The sequence below is a fragment of the Nicotiana tabacum genome, chromosome 8 (assembly GCF_000715075.1).
Source record: "Nicotiana tabacum cultivar K326 chromosome 8, ASM71507v2, whole genome shotgun sequence".
Taxonomy (NCBI): domain Eukaryota; kingdom Viridiplantae; phylum Streptophyta; class Magnoliopsida; order Solanales; family Solanaceae; genus Nicotiana; species Nicotiana tabacum.
Genome location: NC_134087.1, coordinates 114,919,122 through 114,931,649, shown reverse-complemented (window position 1 = coordinate 114,931,649; position 12,528 = coordinate 114,919,122). Strand labels below are relative to the sequence as shown.

Below are 12,528 nucleotides of genomic sequence, written 5' to 3'. Positions count from 1 at the left end.
TATTTTATCTTCCCGTCCAATTTGTATTCCGGATGGATTATGTATTTTAATTTATTTTTCCTAGTTGATACTCATGCATTTCTGACACAGGGTTCTGGGATGATTATGGGATTTTTCAAAAATGAATTTTTTAAAGACATTATTATTTACTCTTTGAAGTTCATCACTTATTATTTAATTGAAGAAAATTATGATTTAAAAAATACTAAAATAAGAACGAAATTAACTACTCGGTGTTGGTTTGCCTAACAGTGGTGTCCCACGCCATCACGACCATTAATGGATTTTGGGTTGTGATACTTTCCTGACACAAGAGTTGCCAGTTGGCTTAACTGAACTTCCAATTTTTTGAGGGATGCATTGTGGCTTCCCATCTTTTCATCAGTCGCCTTAATGTACTTGTATAAGAGGTCATCAAGATTTGAATGAGTTCATTGAGGCCTTTGCTGATATGGGGCAGCTTGATGATAAGGTCTGAAATTCGTTTGGCCACAATTTTTGATTCTGGTATCCCGGTGGACCCTGTACTTGTTGCTTTTGGAAGCTATGAGAGTTTTTGGCACCATTTGGGTTACTCCATTGAAATCCTGGAAGTTTTTGTGCCATTGGACTTCCAAAAGGGTACTGTTTGTAACTGATGACATTAACTTGTTCATCACTTTGGTTGATCGCTTGGCATTCATGGTTCAGATGATTTCCTCCACATATGTCACAAGTTTCAGTCTGTCTTGGTTGTTGTGTATTCACCTGAAAATATTCAAACTTCTGTGCCAAGGAAACAATCTGTTGTGTTAGTGTATTTAGAGCATTTACCCGATTTACCGTAGTAGCCTTCTTGATGATTACACGCTCAGATGGCCATTGGAAGGCATTCTCAGAATTCGCATTCAACAATTGCAATGCTTATTCTGTAGTTTTACCCATTATGGAACCTCCTGCGGCTGCATGAATAACATTTCTAGAAGAGGGTTTTAACCCGTGATAAAAAAATATACAACTACATTTGTTCAGGAATGTCATGATATGGATATTTTCTCAGCATTGCTTTTAATCTTTCCCATGCTTGATAAACCGACTTAGTGTCAGTTTGCAAAAAATTAGATATATCTTGTCTTGACTTTGTTGTTTTAGCAGGAGAAAAATATTTGTTCAAAAATTTCTGAGTCATCTGGTCACATGTGGTAATAGACCCTTGAGGCAATATTCGCAACCAAGTTATGGCATCTTCTTTTTTTAAAAAAAAGAAATAGCCTTAAATTGATAGCTTCAGGAGGTACTCCATTATACTTAGCAGTTTCAACAATTTTCCAAAAATCAATCAAATGACTATGTGGATCTTCACTTGAATCTCTTGTAAAGATACAAGATTGTTGAATTGTTTGAATCAGGTCGGTCCTGATTTCAAAGTTGTTAGCTGCTACTGGAGGTTTCCTAACACTAGATTCACAGTTGAAGCGGTCAAGTCTAGCATAATCCCTTAGGATTCTATTTGTTGGTCTTGACCCCACTTCATCAAACAACTCATCTAAGTGGACTTGTGGTGGGATTTCTTGTGGGTTGTCATCATCACCTAGTTAATGCTCCATTCTATTGCAGGGTACGTGTTGAGAAGAAGATGCTAGTCCTTTCTTGCATAATCAAAGAGATCTTTCAACTTCAGGATCGTAACTCACCAGCTTTTTGTAGAAGAACGCATAATAAACTACCTGGAATTCTTAAAGTAAAGAAAATTAAACATTTTTTACTTAGTTCCTAGAAATGAATAGTACTAAAATAAAATATTAGAAGTAAAATCAAAATAATAGTAGTAATTAATTAGTAGCATGTGGTAACCATAAATAATAATAGTAAAGATGATTACAACGATGAAAGAATAAGGTAGTTATTGGAAAAGAAATACTAACATGAGATGTATTACTGAATAATTACAATAGATATTATATAATATAAAAAACATAATGTCACGATCCCAAATGCCACGGTTGTGATGGCGCCTATCACAGTACCAAGCAAGCCAACCGAATATTTACCACAACGAAATCTTTTATAAAAATTATTTTCTAGTATCGAATAATTCTTAACTTAGTCATATGAAATAGATGAGTAAAACAGAACATGCGGAAAAACCAGTACAAAATACCAACACAGCCCAACAATCCGGTGTCACAAGTCAAGAGCCTCTAAATACAACCCAAACGGCCTGACTAATACATCATAAGTCTAAAATAGCAGAAAACTAAGATAGGAAGGAGGAAAGCAGGGCTGCGAACGCTGTGCAGTTACCTTGCAGTCTCTAGTAATGCTCTGAGAGTGCTGGGAACCCTCACTCTGCTACTCGGGCACCTGGATTTGCACACAAGGTGCAAGGAGTAACATGAGTATACCAACTCAGTAAGTAACCAATGTAAATAAGGTCTGAGTGCAGTGACAACAAGTAAAAATTATATAATAAGTTTCAACAGAAATTTCAAGTCGAATTCTGCAATTTAAAAGCCAATCATCTCATAAAACTTCAGTTTCAATTAAAAATACTTTGAAATCATTTATTTAATAGTTTTCAACAGAGGCTCAGTATAAAAAGAAGAGTAAAAGCAAAAAATGTCATAAATGGGCCCCTCGGGAAAGGTATCACTCATAAGTATAGCCTCTCGGGCAAGCCTCTCAGTTACTCATGACTCATCTCTCGTTAATCAGTACTCACACTCAGAACTCCAGCTCAATAGATATCTCATAATAACAGTAATAGTAATAACTGCTGCGGTGTGCAGCCCGATCCATAATTTATAGTCGACTACGCTCACTGGGGGTGTACAGACTTTGGAGGGGCTTCAAGCCCTAACTCCCCAATTTTAGACTTCAAATCCCCCAAATTTCATTTTTAATTAGGTAGGAATCAGAATAGGATCAAGTATTAAGTCCATAAACCTTACCTCCAAGAAGTTCTCTTTGATTCCCTCTTCAATCTCCCTCAAGAAGATCCCAAACCGAGTAAAAAATGGTGAACTTTGGCCAAAAATCGCAAAAATGGCCTGTTAAACATTCTGCCCAGCTTTAAAATTACTTAATCGCGATCACGAAGCACAAACTTCGCTGGCCCACAATTTACCCTACACGAACGCATCGTTCCCCACACGAACGCGATACATAGCAGCCTACACCTACGCGATCGTGGACCAGGGATCGCGTTCGCGAAGAACAACGTGTGGTCAACCTCTGGTCTACTTTACCTTACGCGAAAGCGACCTACCACACGCGTTCGTGAATAAGAACCTTGCAGCCTTATGCGATCACGTCCTCAGCTATGCGATCACATTGAACAAAATCTCACCCCCGCTGGCTAAGCCTATGCGATCACGATCCCCTTTACGCGATCGCACAGAACAAATGTCTGCAACACCAACAACAGAAATCTACAACTTTCCAAACATAAATTTGATTCGTTTAACCACCTGAAACTAACCCGAGGCCCTCGGGACCTTAACCAAACATGCCAATATATCCCATAACATCATTCAAACTTGTTCCAAACTTTGGAACGCTCAAAACAACATCAAAACACCAAATTAACATCGGATTCAAGCCTAAGAATTCCAAAAACTTCCAAATTTCGCTTTCGATCAAAAAGTCTATCAAACCTCGTCCGAATGACCTGAAATTTTGCACACACGTCACAAATGACACAATGGACCTACTCCAACTTCCAAAATTCTATTCTGAACCCTATATCAAAATCTCACCTAACAACCGGGAAAACGCCAAAATTCCAATTTCGCCAACTCAAGCCTAAATCTACTCCGGACCTCCAAAATACATTCTGATCACGCTCCAAAGTCCAAAATCACCTATCAGAGCTAACAAAATCATAAAAATTCAAATCCGAGATCGAATACTAAAAAGTCAAAACTTGGTCAAACTTTTCAAATTTAAAGCTTCAAACATAGAATTTTTCTTCCAAATCTATTCCGAATATCATGAAAATCAAAACAGACGATTTACATAAGTCATAATACAACACATGGGGCTAGTCATGCCCGAGAACTGGCGAGCGAAATGCAAAAGCTCAAAACGACCGGTTGGGTCGTTACATCCTCTCCCACTTAAACATACGTTCGTCCTCGAACGTGCTAGAGTTGTTTTGAAACCCATCTAATCGTTGTGTAACCTTACCGTGTGCATACCCGGGGGTGATCCCACGCCACCCTATCTCATATAGGTCTGATAACACAATATAACTGAAATTTCACAATCCAACCTAGCCCATAAACCTTAGAACCACATTTCCACTTCTGAAATCATCTTCAAGATCAGAATCTAACATCTATACTCTGAATAAGCCGAACTAGCTATAACAAACCATACCTGCAGCCTCAGATGCAATTACATGATATACCATATAGCTCAAACTCTCATAGCGATAACTTCTGACCACAATAGTTGCTCAGAACAACCGAATATCAATAATAAACCTCTTATCAAATAAAGCCTCATTCCAACACTTCCGTATACTGCCAATGATAAATGAAACACGTAGAAAGTCATAACCATTCCTTAGATCAACCATTCGTGAAGCCAGATCTCCTTTGGCAGTGACCATAGCAAATTTCTGATCCGAACATCGATATTATCCTTCTAACATGTTGAAACCAAATCCGTTTGTATTCATTTTAGATCCCAACGATCTCATCTAATCCAACACAACTACTCTGGTGACATGACACATCAATACAATCTAAAGCCACCACTCGTGCAATCCGCGCACCAATAAGCAAATATCCGAACGTACTCAAATCAAGAAAAATGACCTAAATGATGTATCGCAAGCTCACTAGTACCACCACACACAATGCTGAGACTCCATCACACATCGTAGAAATAGAACACACGAATCTAACCCGAAGTGTCATACCTCCACATAACGTCGCTGTAATGCGCGACCCTATTAAAACACCGGTCCACATGAAACACCTCAGGTCACTTTGCTCAAAATCGACAACCACGTGCAATTTGATGTCTAGAACCAAAGCAATCATCATAACCACGGTGAAGAAGTTGACATAACATTACACAAACCCAAAAAGACACAACTATACGCCATCCACCAAGAAATACCCAATACTCTTCCCGCTCGAATCCCACTAAGAGACCCCAATAAAACTGCACCACATGTGCCTATAACCAACAAATCCTAACGCCTCGCAATACGGAAAGCTAACTCATAGATTTCCCCCGATCAATAACAAACTCAATAACAATCGAATCAACACATCCCTCAACAATAAAACTTGGAGTTAACCAAGCCGACTCCATGTAGAACACACATCCCTATTGGCCTACCAATGAACCCCTTATCAAGGAGTTCCTGAAGTTGCTCCTTCAACTCCTTTAACTCCGTTGGTTTCATACGATACGGTGCCCGGTACCAAATCAATACCGAAATCAATAATTCTATCCGGTGACATGACCAACAACAAGAAACACATCCAGAAAATCCCTCACCACGAGAACTAAATCAATGGTAGGAGTCTCTACACTGACATCCATCACGAAGGCCAAATAAGAAAGACAATCCTTCCCAGCCATCTGCTGGGTCTTCAAAAATGAAACCACCCTACTGGGAACATAATCCGTTGAACCTCGCCACTCAATCCGTGGCATTCTCGGCATAGCCAATGTCATCGTCCTAGCGCAACAGTCCAGAATTATCATGACACGAAGACAGCCAGTCCATACCCCATATCACACTAAAATCTAGCATACTAAGCAATAAGGATCCACTCGGGTCTCCAAACCTCCAATAGTTACCACAAAAGCCCGTTATACGCGGTCCACAACAACGACCTAACTTGTTATGAGGACTCCCAGTCTCCAAATCCATACAGCACGCGAATCACCATATCCGATCCCAACTCCACCGTCTGAATATACAACACACCTCTAATACCCAATCATTCCACGAGAGGTACTCCTATAATTTTTCTGTGCCACCCAGCAAACTCGAATATCAGTAGTCGATCCAACAAGAGAGTGCCACAATACTAATGAAGTATCCTCAAATCAAACACAACGCCCTTTCTAAAATTCACACCCTCATCAAGACACACCAATCAGTGATCTCATTTATCTAGTCATCTGAAACTGTCCATGCTACCTAAGAATTTATGACCTTCCTTTCAAAACTGAACCGTGACCTTACACATGAAAATCTCAATCCTACACAACATACCGCATATACCATACCATCCTAGGATAAACATGAGAACTTCATCTCCATTTCGAGCCACAAGCAACTACGTACTCAACTAGCCAAGAACTTTCTAGTAATCCCATCTAGAAGAAAATCACTATAAATCCCATGCTCCTCACGCTCATAGAAAATATACATCTCTAACAGTGGTAGAAACCATCAACAACTCTCTGAATTCCATTCGCACAACACTAAACCGTCAGGGTTAAATCCTTCTAACTCAACCAAGCTACGCAAACCATTAAAACCCATGAGCATTGCTGCGAAACACCTATAGAAACTCATTACCTCGTAAGCACCCAAAGAACTAATCATATACTTACTATGCCGACCTAGCCTACTACCAAGTTATCCCGTCTATCCAAGTTTCTTCTGATTTACCTTAAACTTGATACTTCTTCTCACTATAACACCACAATCCTTGACCCAGACTCGCCACACGAGACCCAAGCATAAAGCCACACCTTCCTACGGTTCATAAGCCGCTGACTACTCTCTCAAATATCCTCAAAATCACCACATTCAAAATACATTCCCTGAATAGACTTCCTGCGAATATAAAGCCATTACCTTCACCTTCCAGATACTGATGTGTAGAATCCATAATGATATAGAAATACCATGAGTCTTGACACCCTCCAATGCAAACCTCAGTTTCTAACCAAATATAAAACCTGAAAATCTCCAATTATTACATGTAAACTCTTGAACCTATTAAAACCATTATTGAGAGTCATCCACTCTACTCAAACCGCAATTAGACCGATCAAACGGACTAAACGACATGTGCTCCAATAGCACTCTGACACCGCAGAATGTAACCTTATCTTAATGCAACCAAGTAACTTCCTATTCTATGCACCGTACATCCTTTACCAATAACATCTCAAGTCATTCCGTGATTCTCATACACCTATAAAGCATAAGATAACCTTTATTGAAATTTCCTTTACTCGAGCCATCCTCGGTCTCAACCTTCGTAAGCCATAACTAATTCACCAGTATGCCTCAAACTGGAACCAACATAGCACATAACCGTACAATCAACTAATCAATAGCAAACTCCCCCACTTGGATCAAAGCCATAGATCAAAATACATAATAACTCATAATGCATATACTCTATTACCGCCATAATATCGTGGTGAGTTTAAACTAAATCCTTCATAAGCTCGTGCAACACAAACCATCTATTACTTCAAATCTTCTGCAAATCTCGCATTCACCCTTGTAACAGTCAAGCCCACTCTCTTAAGCCACCCAAATTCAAATTGTAATACATATATTTCACTAGTAAAAGAGGTCTTCCAAAAAATGACATAAGGATCACACAACTTCAAACGCTTCGCAGGATATAACCCACTTGCTTCGCCTCAGACTAACATCTCTGTATACCCTTCCACCGTCATAAACTTCATGCAATCACTCAATTCTTCCTGAGTCTGAACTCATATCACAACGTGAAATATACTTCACTCCCCAACTAGACAACATGAAAAGATCCTTCAACACACCCACAACTCGGGGCTATACATCAAATCAAGATGGAAATAAAGCACCAAATAGTTCTTTCTACCCTCAAAAAGACCCTCCTCGTCACATCCAATTCATATGAACACATCTCACAGTTACATCATACTCATCATGTAGCCATCCAGCTATCACTTTCACTAATAGGGACACTACCAAACATATGAATCCAAAAGCACGTGCTCACACAATCAATGCCTCAGTGCTCAAGATATAGGCAAAACTCGGCCTCAAGTCCTCCAGACCGGCCCAATATCAACACTTATAAATCACATCTCGCCCTCCAGTCAGGGAATCACAAGACATCGATGCACAGCTAATACCAAGAGCTCATGCATGCATACGAACGCGTGGAAGGAATTTCAAGAGTTACATTTCAAGCTGAATCAAAGATGCACGATAAAAATTCAAGAATGTGGGATTTCCTAAAGGTTCTGCAACCTCCCAAGGATAAATACAGACATCTCTGTACCAATCCACGAGACTCTACTAAACCGGCACATAACTCGTGAGACCTATATAACTTAGGCTCTGATACCAACTTGTCATGATCCCAAATTCCCCGGCCGTGATGGCGCCTATCACAGTACTAGGCAAGCCAACTGAATATTTACCACAATGAAATCTTTTATAGAAATCATTTTCTAGTATCGAATAATTCTCAAATTTGTCATATGAAATAGATGAGTAAAACAGAACATGCAGAAAAACCAGTACAAAATACCAACACAGCCCAACAATCCGGTGTCACAAGTCATGAGCCTCTAAAGACAACCCAAACGGCCTGACTAATGCATCATAAGTCTGAAATAACAGAAAACTAAGATAGGAAGGAGGAAAGCAGGGCTGTGAACCCGTGCAGCTACCTTGCAGTATTCGGTAAAGCTCTGAGAATGTTGGGAACCCTCACTCTGTTGCTCGGGCACCTGGATCTGCACACAAGGTGCAAGGAGTAACGTGAGTATGCCAACTCAGTAAGTAAGTAAATTAAATAAGGTCTGAGTGCAGTGATGAGCAATAAAAATCATATAATAAGTCTCAACAAAAATTTCAAGTCGAATTCTGCAATTTAAAAGCCAGTGATCTCGTAAAACTTCAGTTTCAACTAAAAATACTTTCAAATCATTTATTTAACAGCTTTCAATAGAGGCTCAGCATAAAAAGAACAGTAAAAGCAAAAAATGTCATAAACAGTCCCCTCGAGCAACCTCTCAGTCACTCGTGACTCAGCTCTTGTCAATCAGTACTTACACTCAACACTCCAGTTCAATAGATATCTCATAATAACAATAATAGTAATAACCGCTGCGGCGTGCAACCCGATCCATAGTTTATAGTCGACTATACTCACTGGGATGTACAATCTCCGGAGAGGCTCCTACAGCCCAAGCGTCATATCACTGCAGCGCGCAACCCGATCTAATATATATATATTGATGTGGCGTGCAACCCCATCTATATAAGTATCGCTACGGCGTGCAGCCAAATCTATAATATATACATATAATATTAATGTGGAGTGCAACCTGATCCATAATATATATATATATATATATATATATATATATATATATATAATCCTCACCGTTAGGTCCTCAACCTCTCTCAGTCATTAAACTCACAGCCACTCGGGCATATTAGTGGAAATCAGGAAACTCAGCCCCAAACAGTTTTCATATTCAAGAAGTAGAGTGATGAAACCGGATAAAAATAATAAACAGGTAAAACATGACTGAGGATATGCTTTCAAAACAAATAGAGGAAAGTAGTAAAAATACCCCAAAGGGTCTAAATAGGTGGCACAAGGCCCCAAACATGGCGTACAACCCAAAATATAGTATCAATCTCTAAAATATGGGATATCATAAGATTTCAAATCACATACACGGCTTAATAGCCGCTACGGGACGAACCAAGTCACAAATCTCTAGAGGTGCACGCCCACACGCTCATCACCTAGCATGTGCACCACCTCATTTATCAAAACAATACGAAATACCGGGGTTTTATACACTCAAGTCCAGATTTACAATGGTTACTTACCTCAATCCGGATTAAATACTACTCCACGACGCCTTGGTCTCTTGCCTCGGCCTCAACTCACGCCGAATCTATCCATAATCAGAATTATAACATCAATATATGCTAAGGGAACGAAGCCCATGCGAAAATAATTAAATTATACCAAAAATTCCAAAATTGGTACAACCGGACCCCCAAGTCCACGTCTCGAAATTCGATAAAAGTCACATCAATGGAATCTTTATCCTCCCACGATTTCATACATACCAAGAATACCAAAATTCGACCACAAATGGCCCCTCAAATCCCTAAATTAAGGTCTCCAATTTCCAAGCCCTAGCTCCCCAATTTTAGGCTTCAAATCCCCCAAATTTCATGTTTAATTAGGTAGAAATAAAAATAGGATCGAGTATTAAGTCCATAAATCTTACCTTCAAGAAGTTCTCTTTGATTTCCTCTTCAATCTCTCTCAAGAAGCTCCAAAACCGAGTAAAAAATGGTGAACTTTGGCTAAACATCGCGATAATGACCTTTTAAACATTCTGCCCAGCTTTTAAAATTACTTAATCGCGATTGCGGGAAATCTATCGCGATCGCGAAGCATAAACTTTGCTGGCCCACAATTTACCATACGCGAATGTGTCGCTCCCAACGAGGACGCAATACACAGCAGCCTACACCTACGCGACCGCGAACCAGGGATGCGTTCGCGAAGAACAACACATGGTCAACCTCTGGTCTACTTTACCTTATGCGAACGCGACCTACCACACGCGTTCGTGAACAACAACCTTGCAGCCTTACACGATCGCATCCTCAGCTATGCGATCACATTGAACAAAATCTCACCCCCGCTGGCTAAGCCTACACGATCTCAGAGAATAAATGTCTGCAACACCAACAATAGAAATCTGCAACTTTCCAAACATAAATTTGATCCGTTTAACCACCTGAAACTCACCCGAGGTCCTCATGACCTCAACCAAATACGCCAACATATCCCATAACATTATTCTAACTTGTTCCAACCTTCGGAATGATCAAAACAACATCAAAACACCAAATTAACATCGGACTCAAGCCTAAGAATTCCAAAAACCTCCAAATTCCGCTTTCGATAAAAAGTCTATCAAACCTCGTCCAAATGATCTGAAATTTTGCACACACGTCAAAAATGATACAACGGACCTACCCTAACTTCCGAATTTCCATTCCGACCCCTATATCAAAATCTCACCTATCAATCGAAAAACACCAAAATTCCAATTTCGCCAATTCAAGCCTAAATCTACTCCGGACCTCCAAAATACATTCCAATCACGCTCCTAAATCCAAAATCACCCAACAGAGCTAACCAAAGTAAAAAAATCCAAATCCAAGATCAAATACTAAAAAGTCAAAACTTGGTCAAGCCTTTCAAATTTAAAGCTTCAAACTGAGAATTGTCCTTCCAAATCTATTTCGATTATCCTGAAAATCAAAACCGACGATTTATATGTCATAATACAGCACACAGGGCTAGTCATGCCCGAGAACTGGTGAGCAAAATGCAAAAGCTCAAAACGACCGGTCGGGTTGTTAAAGATAATAAATAATAGTACGTTATTATTATTATTATTATTATTATTATTATTATGATATAAGGTAAAAATGATAGTTTAATTATAATACTAATAGTTATAATACTATTAAGTTGATAGTGATATTACAAAAAATAATAAAAGTAATAATAGTTATAATAATAAGTTCTCAAACTAGTAACAAAACAATTAATCTAGACTAGATGTCTGCCAATCCCGGTAACGATGGCAAACATTTGACGAGCGTCTAGCGTATATGAATTTTAAACTCGTACTATATCGAATTATAGTATAGAAAGATGTCGATCCTATAGAGATTGGTTTATCTATTCTACAAATGGTTTTTGTTTTAATTACTATTTGAGAGAATCGAAAAAGTTGAGTTGAGAGTTAACTAGCAAATTCTCACGACCCAAAATTCATTAAAGGTTGTGATGACGCCTAACTCCGTTGTCATGCAAGCCAACAATAATTGATAACTTAATTACTCCTTTTAGTATTTTGAAATCATAATTTCATTCAATTAAATAATAAAAGATAAAACTTACAGAGTAAATGATAATATTTTCACGATTACAATACTGAACAACCCATAATCACCCCCAAAATTCGGTGTCACAAGTGCATGAGCATCAACTAGGAAATATAGTAAAATACATCATCTGCCTGGAATACAATTAGATATGAAAGTGTAAATGACTCTGATGGAGACTCTATGCGCTGCAGACAAGTAACATAGGATGCAGCTCACCTATGTCCCCGCAATAACCGCAAAACTACTATCTATATATGTACTTGCATAAAATATGCAGCAAGTACAGTATGAGTACGTAAATTAATGCGTACTCAGTAAGTATCTAGTCTAACCTCGAAGAAATAATGACGAGAGGTCGACTCCGACACTTACTATGGGCTAAAAAGAAAATACTGATATTATAATTAAGCATGGATTGTATACAATAGCTGAAAACTCAATAACAAGAAGTAAGTAAACAACTCTTTCATTAATAGGGAATTTTCAAATTTACTTTCGTCATTTAACAATTTATATCTCAAGCCAATGAAGCAATATTATTTATTATTAATTCCAAAGATTTATCATGCACAAATCATGCCAAGGTCGTACAGCCTGATCCAACATAAAATATTTAA

General features: G+C 38.7%; 1 non-coding gene across 1 annotated transcript; it reads left to right on the top strand.

Moving 5' to 3' along the window:
• Positions 1 to 1,013: 1,013 nt before the first annotated feature.
• LOC142163651 (small nucleolar RNA R71) lies at positions 1,014 to 1,120 on the top strand. Its single transcript, XR_012694597.1, has one exon. It is a non-coding gene; the product is annotated as a small nucleolar RNA R71 (small nucleolar RNA).
• Positions 1,121 to 12,528: the final 11,408 nt, after the last annotated feature.